The sequence below is a fragment of the Sciurus carolinensis genome, chromosome 15 (assembly GCF_902686445.1).
Source record: "Sciurus carolinensis chromosome 15, mSciCar1.2, whole genome shotgun sequence".
NCBI lineage: Eukaryota > Metazoa > Chordata > Mammalia > Rodentia > Sciuridae > Sciurus > Sciurus carolinensis.
This window is the reverse complement of record NC_062227.1, coordinates 23,116,594-23,133,052: the sequence shown is the minus strand read 5'-3', so window position 1 is coordinate 23,133,052 and position 16,459 is coordinate 23,116,594. Positions and strand designations below refer to the sequence as shown.

Here is a 16,459-nt window from a genome sequence, read left to right as displayed (position 1 = left end):
AATTGTTAGGAAATTGCAAATCAGAACTATGATGAGACACCACCTCACACCCATTAGGATAAGCACTATCTATAAATAAAAATAAAGGGCTGGGGATGTCACTCAGTTGGCACAGTGCTTGCTTTGCATGCACAAAGACCTGGGTTCAATCCCCAGCATCACAAAAAAAAAATAAAAAATTTAAAAAATAAAAAGCACCAGTGGTGGAGAACTTGTATAGCATGCACAAGTGGAGTTCTGACAGCTTCTACCAACTTAACCAGGGCTCCATTCACAGACCCACAGACTGCCCTCCCTGCACCAAAAAATAAAGACCAGTGTTGGTGAGGAATCAGAGAAAGATGAAGACGCTTGCAAACTGTTGGTGGGAGTGGAAAGTGACACAGTCACTGTGAAATAAATGTATGTTGGTTCCTCAAAATATTGCAAACTATTATAATCTGATCCAGCAATTCCACTTCTGGGTATATGCCCCTCCAAAATTCAAAATGATTTCTCAAAGAGGTATTTGTATACCCATGTTCATAGTAGTTTAATTCACATTAGCTAAAATGTAGAAGCAACCCAAATGTCTACCAATGAATGAGCAAAATGTACTACAGCCACAAAATGGAATATTCAGCCTGTAAAAAGAAGAAAAATTTAACCCATGCCACAACATGGATGAACCCCTAGGACACTAGGCTAAGCAAAACAAGCCAAATACTTTTAATTCTAATCATATGAGGTATTTAGAATAGTCAAAATCATAGAGACAGAAAGTGGAATGAATGGTGATTACCAGGGACTAGATGAGATGGGAATGGGGATTCACCATTTAATGGGCCTAGCGCTACAGTTTTACAAAACAAAGAGAGATGGGCAGTGGTGATGGTTGCATATCTGGAATTATTTAATGACACTGAACTGTACACTTAAGGATGGTTAATAAGGTAAATTATGTGTTCATGTATATTAGCACAATAAAATTCTAAAGTAAATACATAGATTTACCCTGCCACTAAATCCCTCAAGGTTTTATAAAGAGACCAGGATAGGATAGGATATCCAGATCATTCTAAGACCGGACTCACAGATGAAAGAAAATGACAGATACTCTGAATCCAGGTAGAACATGCAAATTGACTTCCTGTTCTAAGTAATTAACGCTACAGTTATGTGGCAATTCAGCCCACCGTGATTTACAAGTTGATTTCTAAGAGACTCCACACACCAGAGAAGTTGTTTGAGGATACCAAATAAGCAAATTATGGTGTAATTATTCCTGTAGAGTTTTGTGCTATTTTACAAAATGTTTCATTATGAGTTATCATAGATTTTATCCTATTGGAACAAAAGCTCCTGTAGAATAATCACAAGGTGTCACTATTCCTTAAGTCATAAAATTAAAACAAACAAACAAAAAAAACTGCTTGCCACAATTCTAAATAGTTAGCCTCATTGATTCCTTCCCTGGAAAAAGAAGTGGCAGGGAAATAGGAGGCCACAGCAACACTTGAGGTGTGAGCCGTGGCTACTCAGTGGACCCTGTAGAGGGGTCCTGGCAAGGGCTGTGGCAGGTGACATGTAGGCCTTGCTTGCTTCCAAGTCCTGAGCCTGGCTGGGGATCTTTTTATTTTTATTTTTTCATTCAAGAGACTGAATTTACTGAATCATGTATTATCAGTATGAATAAAAGCTTTATAGACTCACATTCATTTGCTACCTTAAATAAAACAGTGACTGGTCAATCACAAAATCCTGGCTTGGTTTCTGAGTATTTTACTACTAGCCTGTTCCTGCAAGTTGCATGATAAGTTTCTAGAGTTCTTACACTGTGGGGCTTGGGCTTGCTACTACCCCAAACGAGTTTACTGCATTCAGCCTAAGACACTGGATGAAGGACAATTTGTTATTTTTATGTACAGAAACCAACAGCAGACATTTATCCATTCAGTGATGAGTTTGTTAGCCTTTGCCTTTGGCAATTTGAGTCATGGATTTTGGACCCAGGACGTTGCCTACCCCAGTAGCCACTGATCTCATTATATCTGTCATTGTAATTGGTTCTGATAGCTTCCACCAACTTAACCAGAGCTCCTTTGTCTTCTCAGTTAACCTGTGTGAAGGCAAGAGTGGTGCATGTCTTCCTGTGAACCAGATGTCCCAGCTTAGCCTTCCCCTTGATGATGCAGTAAGGGACTCCCATCTTGTGACACAGGGTGGGCAGGAAGACAACCAGCTCAATGGGATCCACAGCATGTGCAGTCACCACCAGCTGAGCCTTCTTGTTCTCCACTAAGGTAGTGACAGTATTGAGCCCTGCTCGAAGGACCAGTGGTTATCCCTTTTGCCAGCAACCTAATTCTCAACCCGGGTCAACAGCGCTGCTTCTTCTGTTGTCTCTGGTCTGTACTTGTGAGCAAGCTTAAGCAGCTGGGTGGCTGTTTGACAGTCCAAGGACTGGGCAAACTGGTTAATCATAGGAGGCACTTTCAGCTGCTTATAGAGAAGAGCCCTTTGCTGCTGCAACCGAATGTAGTGGGGGCATTTTACAAAGCAAGTAATGTCCCTTTTGGGCTGGATGTCCTGTCTGATGCCTAAGTTCTTTGGCTTCGTCTTGTACAGTGGGTTCTCACCTTCTTGGCTTCCTGCTTCTTGACCACAGCAGGGCCCAGGGCTACCTTTCCCCTTGATCTTTTTTTCTTTAGGCATCTTGGACATCTGGAGGAGATAGCAATCCTTTCATTATTTATTATTTGAATTTTACTTCACAGAAAGGCCTTTCCACCATGGGTTTTCTGGTCAGAGGGGGTGCCTTTTTCGGGTGCAGACAAAGGCCCTACTGCCATGATGTGAGAACTGGAAGATGGTTTACTGGCTGGAGGCACCAGTGTAGCCCAAGTCCTCAAATAAGCAGACCTTTATTTTATAAACATTTGAAATTGTCACCAAAAATCAAACAGAAATCGTTTCCAGAGGCTTTGCACTATTAGTGTCCTTGGGAGACAGAGGTGGAGGGTTACGTGGAAAGTGACATCCTGATACAAGGAAGGCTTCTGTTAGGATTTGGATGTGATGTGTCCCCCCAAAAAACTCATGCTATGCAATGCAGGAGTGTTCAGAGGGGTAATGATTAGATTATAAGAGGTATAACCTCACCCATAGATTAATCCTTTTGATAGATAAATAATTCGAAAGGATTGCCCTACTGGGTGGTAACTGTAGGCAGGGTAGGGTGTGGCTGGAGGAATTAGGTCACTGGAGGATACCTTTAGAGTTAGTATTTTGTGCCGCTCTGCTTTCTGGCTGCCATGAGCTAAGCCACTTTTCTCTGCTACACTCTTCTCCCATAATGTACCACCTCACCTTGGGCCCAGAGCCATGGAGTCAGCAGACCAGGGACTGAAACCATAAGCCAAAATATACTTTTCCTCCTCTAAGGTGTTCTTGTCAGGTATTTTTGTCACCATGATGAACAGCTAGTGAACACATTTCCCCATCATTCACATGAATTTTCCACCTTGCGTGGGGTGGAGGAGGGGCCCACAATTCCTGAACCACCATCTCCCATGACTGTACTTTGTGCTAACTGATAAGATGCAGAAGGGAAGGAAACACCACCTCACAAACTCCACTCTGACTCTGTCCTCAACATCACCGCCTCTCATCTCTGTTGAGTTCTTTACCTGAATAGAAATGTCATCTTCCCTGTTTAGTTAGGGATCTAAGATTTCAACCTCCACTACTCACAATTAGCCAATCATTTTATGTGATGCCAAAGCCAACATAAAGGGGAAAGACCTCATGCGGATTCTCTCCCACCCAGTGAGGGACGATTCATTTACAGAAGACACCCAAGCAAACACCAAGTGACCAGCATGACTCCAAGCAATTAATGCAAAGAAATACCCCATAGGTCATGCTTTCCCACAACAATCAAAGCACCCCTGAAAGAAAAATGTTAAGTTCAGTTATTAGTTAATTTATATTAGCCAGGTGTGTCACCCAATAGGATACAACATATGACTAGCTTGAATGCTGCATAACTTCATAATTTAAACTTATTAGAAAATATCTCAACTTGTTTCTTATTGGTACACTATATAATACTGGGATTCCTTATTACCTGTGTATGTGCACACAATGTAACAATGTAATTGGGTCAATGTTGTTCCCTAGTTCCTCCTCTTGCCTGCCTCCCCCAACTCCTCCTGGTGCCCTTCCTCTACTCCACTGGTCTCTCTATTTTCATGAGATTTCAGCTCCCTTCCCCTACCTGCTTTTTTCCTCTCTAGCCCACATATAAGAAAAAACATATGACTCTTCATTTTCTGACTCTTATTTCACTCAACATAATGCTCTCAACTTCCATCCATTTACCTGCATATGCCACAATTTCATTCTTGATGGCTGAATAAAACTCCAGTGTGTATATATACACCATATTTTCTTGATCCATTCATCTGTTGATGGACACCTAGGCTGGTTCTATAACTTGGCTATTGTGAACTGTGGTGCGACAAATGTGGGTATGCATATACTGCTCTAGTAATTTTAATTATCTTGCATAAATATTGAGAAGTGGCTGGATCACACTGGTTTTTAAATCTCTCAAATTTTAATTTATTGTTATAATATGTTGGATGTAACTATCAATTATGATATGATTAGACTGATATATTGAGTTATATATTATATTATTTTGCAAGTATTATAACACTATGAATCTCATGTAGTGAACTTAGGTTTGTAAACCATCTCAATTATTAATTATCCAGAAAGCCTTGGCAAGGATCCTGCAGTCGTGTAAATGAGCACTGCCCAGTGATGTGGCCAGCTCTATCACCTGGGCAGTGAATATATCCCACATGGTGGGCCCTCCTACATTTTCTTCTCCCTTCAGAGGAGGGTGTGATAGCCAGATGGTCTTAAATGATTCAATGATTCCCATCTCCTGGAATCTGTCTCACCTTTGTGTAATCTCCACTCTCACTTTACCAAGATGGTCAGTGTGACAATATAGCATATGGTAAAGTGACTATGTCACTTTCCAGATCAGATTATAAAGGACACTATGACCCACCCCCTCACCCTGTAATTGGGTCATTGCTCTGGGTGGAACCAGTTACAGTGTCTTGAGGACACTCAGCCAACCCCGTGGAGAGGCCAGTGGGCAGTGGAGGCCTGCCCACACCACACAACTCAAGTTGACTGCAGCCTCATAAGAAACCTTGTGGCAGAATCAGCCAGCTCTCCCACCACGATTCCGCACCCTCAGAACCCGTGTGACAGAACATCTCTGTTGTTTGTTGTGATTTGGATCTGGAATGACCCCAAAGTCTCCTGTGTTGAAGTCTTGTCCCCAGTGCAGCAATGTTCAGAAGTGGGGATTTTGGAAAGTGATTGAGTCATGAGAGCTCTGATCTCATTAATAGATTAATCGATCCTCAGCTGAAAGAACTACTGGGAGGTGGTGGGACTTGCTGGAGGAGGTAGGTCACTGGGGGTGAGCCCTGGAAGGTGTTTCTTGTTGCCTGCTCCTTTTTCTGTCTCTGCTTCCTGGCAGCATGAGCTCAGCAGCTTTCCTCTGACATGCTCTTCTGTGATGCTGTTTCTGCTTTGGAGCCCACTAACTGAAACCTTGTTCTAAACAGCTAAGTTTGAGGGTAAATTGACACATAGTAATAGATAACTAATACAGAGTGATATTCATCTGTGAAAGACTCTGCCCTTCCCTTCCTCTGCCTCCACTCTGTCCAGGTCACTTGGAGAACTCTCAGGCACACAGCTAATAACCAAAAATATATCCTCTGCCCACTGAGGGCACTGAGAGCTCCTATGAGGCTGTGGCCTTCCCCTGTCACCAGGCTCTCTTTCTCTACTAGCACAGAGCCTGCCCTCAGTAAATGCTCAATAAGTGTTTTCTCAGTAGATCTGGATATATCTATTTCTTCCCCAGTCTGAAAAATCATGCTTTGCTCATAGCGAGCACCCTGTAGGTATTTGTTGATCAAATAAACAACCTACAAAACTTATTGCCAGTTCAAAATTATCACTCACCCCTTCAATCTAACACTGATCAAACATTGTTCATCTGATAATCTGAGCATAAAAGTACTTAAAATATACAGGACTTGTCATGGAAATTAATATTTATAGTTACTTAAAATCAGAACAACTATAGTTAGAATTCTACAACCAAGAGAACTATCTTTCATGTTTTCCAGGAAAATATATAAACTTTAATATACTTTATGAGGCAGAATCACCTAGGCAAAGGTTGTCCAAATTACAATCATCAAGAATGATCTGGCTTCTGTCCTTTTGAGGGCAGTAGGAAAGAAAACATGAGTGGCATTTCTAAAGCCTGTCACTGTGAGGCGCTCAACTGATGGTCATGTGTGTGTGTGTGTGTGTGTCTGTGTAGTGACTACAAACATGGAAAGGGTCCAGCCAACTCACTTCAGTGTCTGCTGCCTGCCTGCTGTGTGCCAGATGCCCTGACAGGTGCTGAGGTACAGAGGAGCAGATAGTGTGACAGATTCCACAGATACACACTAAGCCTGCTTCATGCCAGGCCCTGTGCTGGTGTTTGCAGAGCTTACTATGCAGATGGAGAAAGAGACATGGGGGCTGGGGAGATAGCTCAGCTGGTAGAGTGCTTGCCCTGCAAGCACAAGGCCCTGAGTTCGATCCCCAGTACCGCAAAAAAAAAAAAAAGAAAGAGACATGGATGCAAAACCATCCTGAGGTCACAGCCATTTGAGTAAGGAGCCTCTTCTGTGGGACACTGAACAGTGTGACAGACCACTGAAAGAAGCGCTTCCTCCAGAGGCTGGCTGTGACCCCTCACATGCTCACTCAACTGACAGTTGCTGTGCACTGGCTATCCAACACAGTCCCTGGCACACACAAAGTGGACACTCAGAGATGATTCAAGACAAATCTGCCCACATGGAGCCCATGGTGTAGCCAGCAAGACAAGGAGTCACGTGATTGGATCTTAGAGAATAAGGATGGGGGCCAAAGGTTTTCTAGATGGGGTCAAAGAGGCATTTGGGGTGTCAGGAACAGGATCTAAACATGCAATGAGTGTGAAAAACTGCAAGAGATGTCCCTGTTGAAGGAGGTGACAGGAGAGATTAGGTGTATACAGCCTGGAGCAGGCAAGTTTGAGATCACCTCTGAAGTGGTAGCAAGGCTGCCACAAGAAGGCCGCAGCGTGTTTCCAACAGGGCAGGGTCAGCATCCCCTGAGCCAGCAAGGAAGCCGAGGATTGCTAGAGTGCAGCGGCAGGGGTGCCAGGGCCATGCCCACGTTGTTCCTCTGAGCTTAGCACCGAGCCTCGCACAAAGTAGGCGCTCACTCACTGGACAAGCATAGGAGATGAAGAATTTATAAAGTGGACTGGGGCCTGTGGAGATCCAACGGCAGTCTAGAAAAACAGGTCTGGCTCTCACAGCCGGACTCTGTTTTCAGAGCAGGGACTGCACTGTGGTTTGATATGCAATCCCTAACCCAAGGCAAGATTGGGTTTTCTATGCAGAATATCAGTCCTCATGGAGATGAAAAATATTGAGCACTAATGTCTTCATAACAGCTCTCTAAGGAATGAGGCTCCCATGTGCATGTCGCTTGACACAACAGTTCCACCTGCCATCTGCTTCCATGGCAAGGACATCTCTCAGCCTTCCTGCAAGGGTGTCAGGACCGGGCATTCCAGTGTTGTTGGTCCACTGACTGCTGGTGTTAGGTAACCTTTCTCAGAAAGAGGTAAGCTACTCATTTAGTTCCTGTGTTCATTTCTTCCTTCTTTTCCTAGCCCTTCCCACAAAGGATTTGAAGGGACCTAAAACATATAATCTGGTTTCATGGGATGGGCCCAAAGTTATCTCACTGTTTTTTACCTGTTTTTTTCTAGTAACACTGGAGCCAGAAAGAAGATGCAGGCCCAGTCCCAGAAGGACAGGTTCCTGGAGGTAGGCAAACCAGCAATGATGACGAGTACAGTTTGCCCATGAAGTGGGTCAGGTGGGTGTTCACAGGGCCTTTTTAAACCTCCATCATCTCTATCACTACAAGTTGTGAACAGCCCCTCCAGTCCACCCCAATGCCACGAGCTTTAGCCACTGGCCCCATCCCATTCTTAGTAACAGAAAAAACTGGAAGCTACTGCAAAGGCCACTATTGGACAGGAAAACTGAGGCTTCCCAGGGAAGGCCAGGTAGAGAGAGGTCTTGCATGTACCAGACTCAGGCCTGGCAGCAAAGGCAGGGCTACAGAGGCAGCCCTGTCATCTGCCTGCAGGGAACTCTGAAGACCTAGCTGTGGCAGAGACAGATGGCTGCCTGGGTCACTGGGCCAGCTTGCATTTTTCAGTGAGGAGGGGCTCAGAGAAGGATAATGAAGCTTCTCCCTGGTACCCAGGCTGAGTTCTTCCTCAGAGGAAGGCCCAGGACTCACTGACAGTCCCCATAGAGTCAGCTGAGGGACTCTGGGGATCTCCAAGGGGGTTTGGTGGCAGCAGTGATTCAACACAGTGACTGTGGGAGATGGAGGAAGGAGGAGCCAAGAGAACTTGATGGGACAGCATGGAAACTGTGGGAGGGACAGCCAAGGATGGCAGAAGGTGCCTACCTCTGGCCAGGTGTCCCTCATAATCATGATAGTGATTACCTTCTGAGCATCTGTGCACTTGTCCCTTGCCCTAACCCTCCAACTGAAAACCTCTCCTCCCTGGGGAAACTGAGACCCAGAATGGGGGAAGAACAAAAGGGTTTGGGTGTGTCACAAGGAGCCAGTGCCTCATTGGGGTTGGACAGGCTATAAGAAAGGCCCTCTCAGAGCAAAGAATAGTTCTCCCAGCTTCTAAGCATTCCAGCCTGTTCCCCACTTCTCTTCATTCTCCCTATGGAGGGTGACAAGAGGAGACCTGCCCTCGAGACCTAGGTCTTCATCCAGGGTTTTCTCATGGAGCCTTGAGCAAGTCACTGAAGTTCTTGGGAGTTTCTAGATTTGTTTCCTTTTCTGCAAAATGGGATAACTCTAGCCTGCTCCATGGCTGTCAGGACAGAGGAGCTCAGAAGGGCTGGGTTAAGCAACCATCAGGCCTGGCCTAGCCTAGAACTTCAGTATCACTTCAGAGTTCAAGGTGCCCACAGGGGCCTGGTAGCCACTCTGGAACCTGCCTCTGCCTGGTTCCACCTCATCCCTCTCTGCAGTGAGGTTCTGGTGGAGGTGGAAGGTGATGTTCACCTTAGGTAACAGGTGATCTGCTGATGGGTTCCACTGGTGACTGTTACTAAGCATGGCAGAGAGGCCTTTGAGAAAGTCCTGCAGGAACAGGACATTGGTGGCTTCAGGAACCAATGGGATCAGCATCAAGCAGCTTTGGAAAGAAAAGCCCATGGTTAATAACCCTGAAAAAAGCTTTATCAGATGCTCTGCTGCAGAGTGGGGAGTAGGAGCAGGGGAACACCACACCCATGGTTGTGTGTACCAAAGACACACAGCAGAGAAATGGGTAATCCATGAGTTAGACACAAAACAGTGACTTCCTCTTCTTTGTGGAATGGAAAAGAAAAACAAGTCAACCACGATTCGGTCAGTACCGATGGCAAATGTGTATACAAGGAACACACAGGTTCTAGTTTCCATTAGGAATCAACCACAAGCCACCCACAGGCTCTGGCCAAGATACACCCTCCAGTGAGACAGTCTGTCAGATACTCCTCCCCACTGTTATCCTCTCTGGGTGTTAGCAGGCATCTCTGGAAACTCAAGTGAACTTCTCACATGGAATGAAATCCCAGCAGTGCCCAAGACTACCTCGGCATGGCTCGTCCCAGGATGCCATTCCAGGGATGGAGAAGTTGCCTGTCCCCTCTAGGGCCACTTGCACTCCAAAAGGCTGCACCCTCAGTGGCCTCCTAGAGCCTCCTCTTACCTCAAACTGTAGCCAGTTCATGGTTACGTCTGGCCCATGATTGGCACAGCACCACCTCAGATCCTCCATGCATCAGCTGCTCTGATACTCTGTTTTAGGTCATGGTAAATGATTTTGTAGGTAAATCGAGAGATGGAAGCATGACTGTGTAAAAGGCAGAGGCCAGACACCATTGTCTCAGGAGCCACAGCAGGCCCCAATCTCTCCACAGCCAATGCTAGTCGATTCCCCAGACACAGATCAGGCTGGAGGAAGATCACCTGGCTACCACATGCACAGACACCCAGCACAGCTTGGCTTAAACCATTTGGTAGTGAGCTCTGTGTTAGATAATGCCTGAGGGCTGTGTGGGTGCCACCGTGTGGTCCCACTGAGTCAGGTAGTGTCAAGGGAGAGGCAACTGGATAGTGTAGAAATCCCATGCCCCCCAACACCCCCAGAAAACCTGGAGTTTTATGTGCAGATGTCCAAACGCACCATTCAAAGGTCACCATAGCAGCAGAACCCAGGAACATAAGACACCACTGCCACCTCAGCACCTTAACTAAGCAACTTCACCCAGCAACTAGCAGGAGGCAAGAACATAGACCATGGCTGGACCTGATGTTTTCACTTATGATCTATATGGCTGGTAAGTCATTTACCTTCTCTGGGTCTCAGTTTCCTCCTCTGTTGAGTGGGCATAATACCTATGTTAAGGGTTGAATTGTCCTCCAAAAAACATGTGCTGGAGTCTTAAACCCATGACATCCAAGTGACCTTATTTGAAAACAGGGTCTTTACAGATATAATCAAGGCTGTGAGAGCATCCCTTCATGCAACAGGACTGGTGTTATTATAAAAAGTAGAAATTCAGGCTCCACCCAGAGGGAGGATGACATAAGACGCACATGGAGAGATGTCTGGGGGACTGGAGTGATGTGTCCATAAGCCAAGGAAGCCAAGGACTAGAGCTGACACCAGAAGCTGGAAGAGGGAAAGGGATCCACCCTAAAGCCTTCAGAGGAAACATGACCTAGTCCACACCTTGATTTCAGACTTCTGGTCCCTAGAACTGTGAGATGATAAATTTGTTGTTTTGAGCTGCCCAGATTTTGGTACTCTGTGATGACAGTCCCAGAAAGTGACTATACTGCCTTCCCCAGGGTGACTTGGAAGACTAAGGGAAACAAGCAACTAGCATCTGACCTGCAGCCCAGTGCCAAACATGCACAGCCGGAGTCTCTCCTCACAGGTGAGCTGGACCCAGCTGTGGCCCTGGCCAGCTGTGCATCAGTGAGCTGGTTATTTAATCTCATCTAGCCTCAGTTTCCTCATCAGTAAGATCAGGACAATGCTACCTACTTTACAAGGCTGTCATGAAGACAAACTGAATGGTGGCACAGTGCTCTGTAATAATTGTTGCTTTTCATTTTTTTATAGAGAATACAAAGAGATTGTAATTTCCTATTAACAAACCTTGACCTGCAATTCATTTCTCAATAGTTCTGCCAAATAGATGACAATAATAGACTTCTGCCAAAGACCTGGTCAGTCTGTATCACTTAATTAAGGCATCATGGGATCAAAGAACAGGAAAGAGCACAGAATAGCACAGCTCCTTTGTCACTTGGAGTCACCGAGAGGTCAAGGGGCATTCTGGTAGCAAGGATAAGAACCTCATAAAGGGCATCAACATAAGCCTTTCCTGAGGCAGGGCACATCTGGCCTGAGAATGCCTGAGTAGATGACCACCTCAGGCTAGTCAAGGCCTGAATAGATGCAATGATTTTAGTTGCTACTTTTAGAAAAAAAAGAATACCAGTACCATTTGCAAATTTGGGAGAAAAAAGTCAAGCAAGTGAAAGAAAAAATTTACATTAATCCTTTTTAAGTTACACAAAGGGTCTTCTCTAGTAGACAATATCCAAGTTAAAGGAAAGATTGTTAGAATTAAGTGCTGTCCTGCTCCTCTTTCCAATATTGTGAATGGTCAAGTAACATTTAAATCTAAAAAGTGCACATGAAAGCAGTCACTGGTATGGCCCTGAGTAAATGTCAGCCACATGGAACTAGAGACTTGGGGTGGCTTTTTCTCTACTGGCTGTGCATGGCAGCAGCAGGAGTTCCTGGGAGTGTGGGAGGGAGCTCTACCAGTGAGGCAGCCAGCAGGACAGACCAGGCCAGGAAGCATCCTGCAGGAGGGAGGTGCCTCTTTCAGCTTCTTGGCCCAGTGCTCCTTGAAGGCTCCCATCATCTGCTGTGAACGCCTTCTTTGGGCCAGGTCTTCATCTTCTCGAAGCTCATTCATCAGCAAGGCTTTCACTTCCTGGTGCAACAGCCTCACCGTCCCCTCCTCAGGCCTGGTATCCACCCAAACCTGCTCCACAGTTCTGTGCTGTGACCCTGGCATTGAAGAAGTGGATCCTGAATTAAGATAGGGAGCCTAAGTGTGTCCTGTAGATGACAAGGGCTAGAACAGGAGACTCAGGGGCTGTTTGCAAAGAGCAGTCCAGTGTACCCAAGAGGACAAAAGCTCACACAGCCTGTGCTTGCTGGCTGCTGAGCACCCTGCTGACCCTATAAAAATCACAGCCCCAGAACTGTGAGGTGCTCTCCTCTCAACATGGCCTGCATGGGGAGGAAATAGGTAACCACTGGAGGTGTGAGCAAGTGGGAAATAAAGTCTGAAAAGTCCTATCGAGAAATAAAAGATGCAGGAAATTATATTTAAAGTGAGGCCTTGACAGGTGGAAGAGACCTGAAGGGTCTGATCCTAACAAAGGGAAAAAGCCTGTGAATGCTTTATTTATAGCTAAAAACACCAAAGGAATTTATTGTGAGGAAGGATTCTTCAAAGTAAACAAGAAGTGAGAAGCTGTGGGGAAGCTGGCCTGACTGGGGACTTATTGCTGGCACAGTAGTTCTTCCTCCTCCAGCCAGCTGGTGTCAGAAGGCCAGTTGGGGCACTGGTATCTTTCTCCACCTCTGGGGAGTTGCATTTGAACTTTGTGCTGTCTGAGCCAAAAAATTCTGTGGTCTCACAGAATTCTCTTTGAGGAGGACATTTGCCAGGGCAATGGAGCAGTTTCAGATAGGTAAGATACTACCGAGAGTTCTCTGAGGGGCTCACCTCTGCTTAGACACGCCTACAGTTCACTGGTGGCTTCCAATGTCTCCCCCCTTTTTGTCATTTAATCACAAGTGATATGTTGTTACTTGAAATTCCCAGATTTCATTTCTGAGGTTACAACAACCTATTATCATAACACAAAAAAGAATTAGTAGCAAACACATAATTCCAAAAATATACCATGAGAAATGCTTCAGTACATTTCCAGGATTAAAGCCTTTTAGAGCACAAAGTATTTGTTCAGTCAGAGATGCAGGATCCATGAGGTCAATCTTGCATTTCTGGATACCCTGGATGTAATGATACAACTCCATAAGATTCAGACTGTTATTATCATCATGCAAAATGCCCATAAGATGATTTTGACCTTTTCCCAATCCCATTGGGAAGCAGTAATGCAGACATATTTGTAACTGGCATGGCATCTAAGCCTTTGCTTAAATTTGAGAGCAGCAAGTTCATTTCCAATATTGATAACAGTAGCTTCCAAAGCTTTTAATTTACTTGCAACTCTTTGATCAATATTTACCTGATTGTACAGGGCTTTAGAAGTTTTTTGAGCCAAATTATTAAGAAAATGAGCAATATGAATGTTTTTACATAAAGCTACAGAACCTGTAACTGTAGAAGCTATAAAAGAAATTAAAACAGCCACTCCTAGCACTGTAAGTCCAATCACTCACCGTGGTCTGCTTAGCAGGTTATGCATCTATTGTAAAACCTGAACTCCAGCATTAGCACACTGTGGCCCCAAGATGTTAGCTGGGAGAAAAAAAAAAAAAAAAAAAAAAGGAGGGTTGGTAAAGGACCAATACCCCTCTCCCTTTTTTCTATCTAGTGATACAATTAGTTAGATTACATTTCTTACAAGTTACATGATATTTTTCTCCTTTTCTCTGAACTCTCACATTTCCAGAAATTAAAGCATAAGGAGATTGAACACAGGCTCACAGGCCATAGCAAGAACCCTCCTTGCCTATAGTTCCTGTCGATAAAGTCAGGCATGGGCTCATCTGTAAAATGGAGAAAACCTGAGGCAGCTATTAAATGCCACAGACCTTTTTGTATGCCACCTTCACTGAAAGTTAGGATATTAACAACACCAACAAATCCTCTAGGAGTTATAGGATCCTGATGTAACTGTCCTTTATCAATTCTTGGAGATCAACCCCAAACATATCCACCACTTATAGAGTTTATATATCATACTGGCAAGACATCTGCACAATCCATTCATTTAGGAAAGTTACCAAATTCTAATGCAGATTGATTAGGGCAATAAGATACTGGTGGCTGTTCCATGGGAATAACTGGCCTACCATGGAAAAGTCCCATTTTAATAACTATCTGGACGTTTGATGTTAAACCACAAAGGCCAGTATGATTGGCTGGTCTAGGTCCCCCATATGTTGTCTTTTCCTCAAAACTTACTTTCTTCCCCAAAATGTGTGTTATTATTGTTTGTTATTATTTAAACTTTGAGTTTTCATTTCCTAGAAGAAAACAGTGTGGAAAAAAAAGAGATGTTTGATCTTATGGGAAGAGCTCTGGGACTCACTCCTTCTATTCCATCTTTTTCTTGAAGAGTCTTTATGGAAAAGATGGATGTGTTCTACTGCTGGTTTGACAGCCATCTAGGATAAAAATATTCCAATTCTCCAAACCCATCCCATATCATGTCATGCTACCATCATTTGAAGAAGGAAGAAGAAACAAATGTCCTGTAATTCTAGGCTGAGACAGGAAGATCACAAATTTGATGCCAGCATCAGCAATTGAGGGACAACTGATCAACCTCCTTCCCCAGAAGAAAAATGTGACCAGTTCCTGAGGGGACTACTGGTCAACCTCCTGAGCCTTAGAGCATGGAAGGAAGATGGCACCTGCTCTGGCCAGACCCATTCTCTTCTCCCCACTGCAGAGGCAAGAAGGAAAGGGCCAAGACCCAGAGTGGCCCAGCGGCCAACACTGTGACTACCCCCTGGGACAGGGGGTCACTGTGTGTTCTCCCTGTCTGCCCTCTGCTACCACCAACACTGCTCCCCTACCCAAACCCTATCCTAGCAAACCCCATCCCAGCCAGGGACACAAGGGGGCAACACCCCTAAAGTAGAGACAGGTACCTCCCTAATGGGAGTGTGCAAGACCCCTCAACAAACATAAATATCATGGGACCAACATATAGGTGGATTCCCACTGTAGCCAGTATAATTAAATCCAGTTGCATGAATAGATGTTATGTGTTTGTGAAACCTCCCATCATATGAGTATCATTCGTAAATACTGGGATGGTTTCTCCAGTCCACACAACTGGACATATTAAAGGTGGATCTGAATAACAGGTCCAATAAGTTTCTCCATGGGCTCACTTACCTGAGAGTTCCACAGAGTCAGCATGGCCACCAACATTGTGACTGGAGTCTTAGTACCCTGTTATCTCTCTGCTGAGCCTGAAGTGTCAGGTCCTTTAGTTGTCTCCATGATGGCAGGTTGGGTTTCCTCAGAGTTTTCTTTGTCCCTTTCTTCCTCTTCTTCATTTTCCAGTTCTCTCTGGGGGTCAGTTTGTGTTTCAGTCACTTGAACTTTGGCTGCAAGTCCTCCATGTTTGAGGGCATATTCTGGTACACGAATAGGACATCTAGAATCGCAATTCAAAACATTCAAAACAAAGCATGATTAAGATTATATTGTGGGGTCTTATTCCCCACATTTTGTTTTTGTAATTGTAGTTTAATAGACAAATGAGCTCGCTCCACAATAGCTTGACCTTGAGGATTATAAGGAATACCTGTTTTGTGATCAATATGATGTTGATGACAAAAATGTTGAAAAGAAGAATTAGTATAAGCTGGAACATTATCAGTTTTAATCTCTGAAGGACAGCCTAATACCCCAAAAGCAGTCAAGCATTGAGAAATAACATTCTGAGTGTTTTCTTTCATACAAGCAGTGGCAAAGATAAACCAAGAACAAGTATCAACAGTAAAATGAACATAACAATTTTTGCCAAATTGGGGGATGTGAGTCACATCCATCTTCCAAAGCCAATTTGGCCATAAACCATGGGGATTAACCCCATGGTGTAAACTTGGAGAATGCACTACACACTATGGGCATAGATGAACAATTTGATGAGCTTATTCCCTAGTAATATGAAAAATTTTAATGTAAACTAGAAGCATTCTGATGATGTAAAGAATGTGAGGCTTTTGCACAATCATATAGAGACATTTGTTGAAAAAGTAACAAGTTTATCAACCTTAGCATTACCTGATGACAAAGGACCTGGAAGGTTAGAATGAGCCCAATATGACCAATGAAAAAAAGATATTGACTGAGCATCGCTGGAGTCGCTTGAGCACGGAGCACCTCGGCTACCGCCTCACGCCCTGCATCCTTTCATTCACCCTCACCCAGCC

At 44.5% G+C, this 16,459-nt stretch overlaps 1 pseudogene; it reads right to left on the bottom strand.

The window, feature by feature from the left end:
* Positions 1–1,947: 1,947 nt before the first annotated feature.
* Positions 1,948–2,700, bottom strand: LOC124965346 (60S ribosomal protein L7a-like; annotated as a pseudogene).
* Between the last annotated feature and the right edge of the window lie 13,759 nt (positions 2,701–16,459).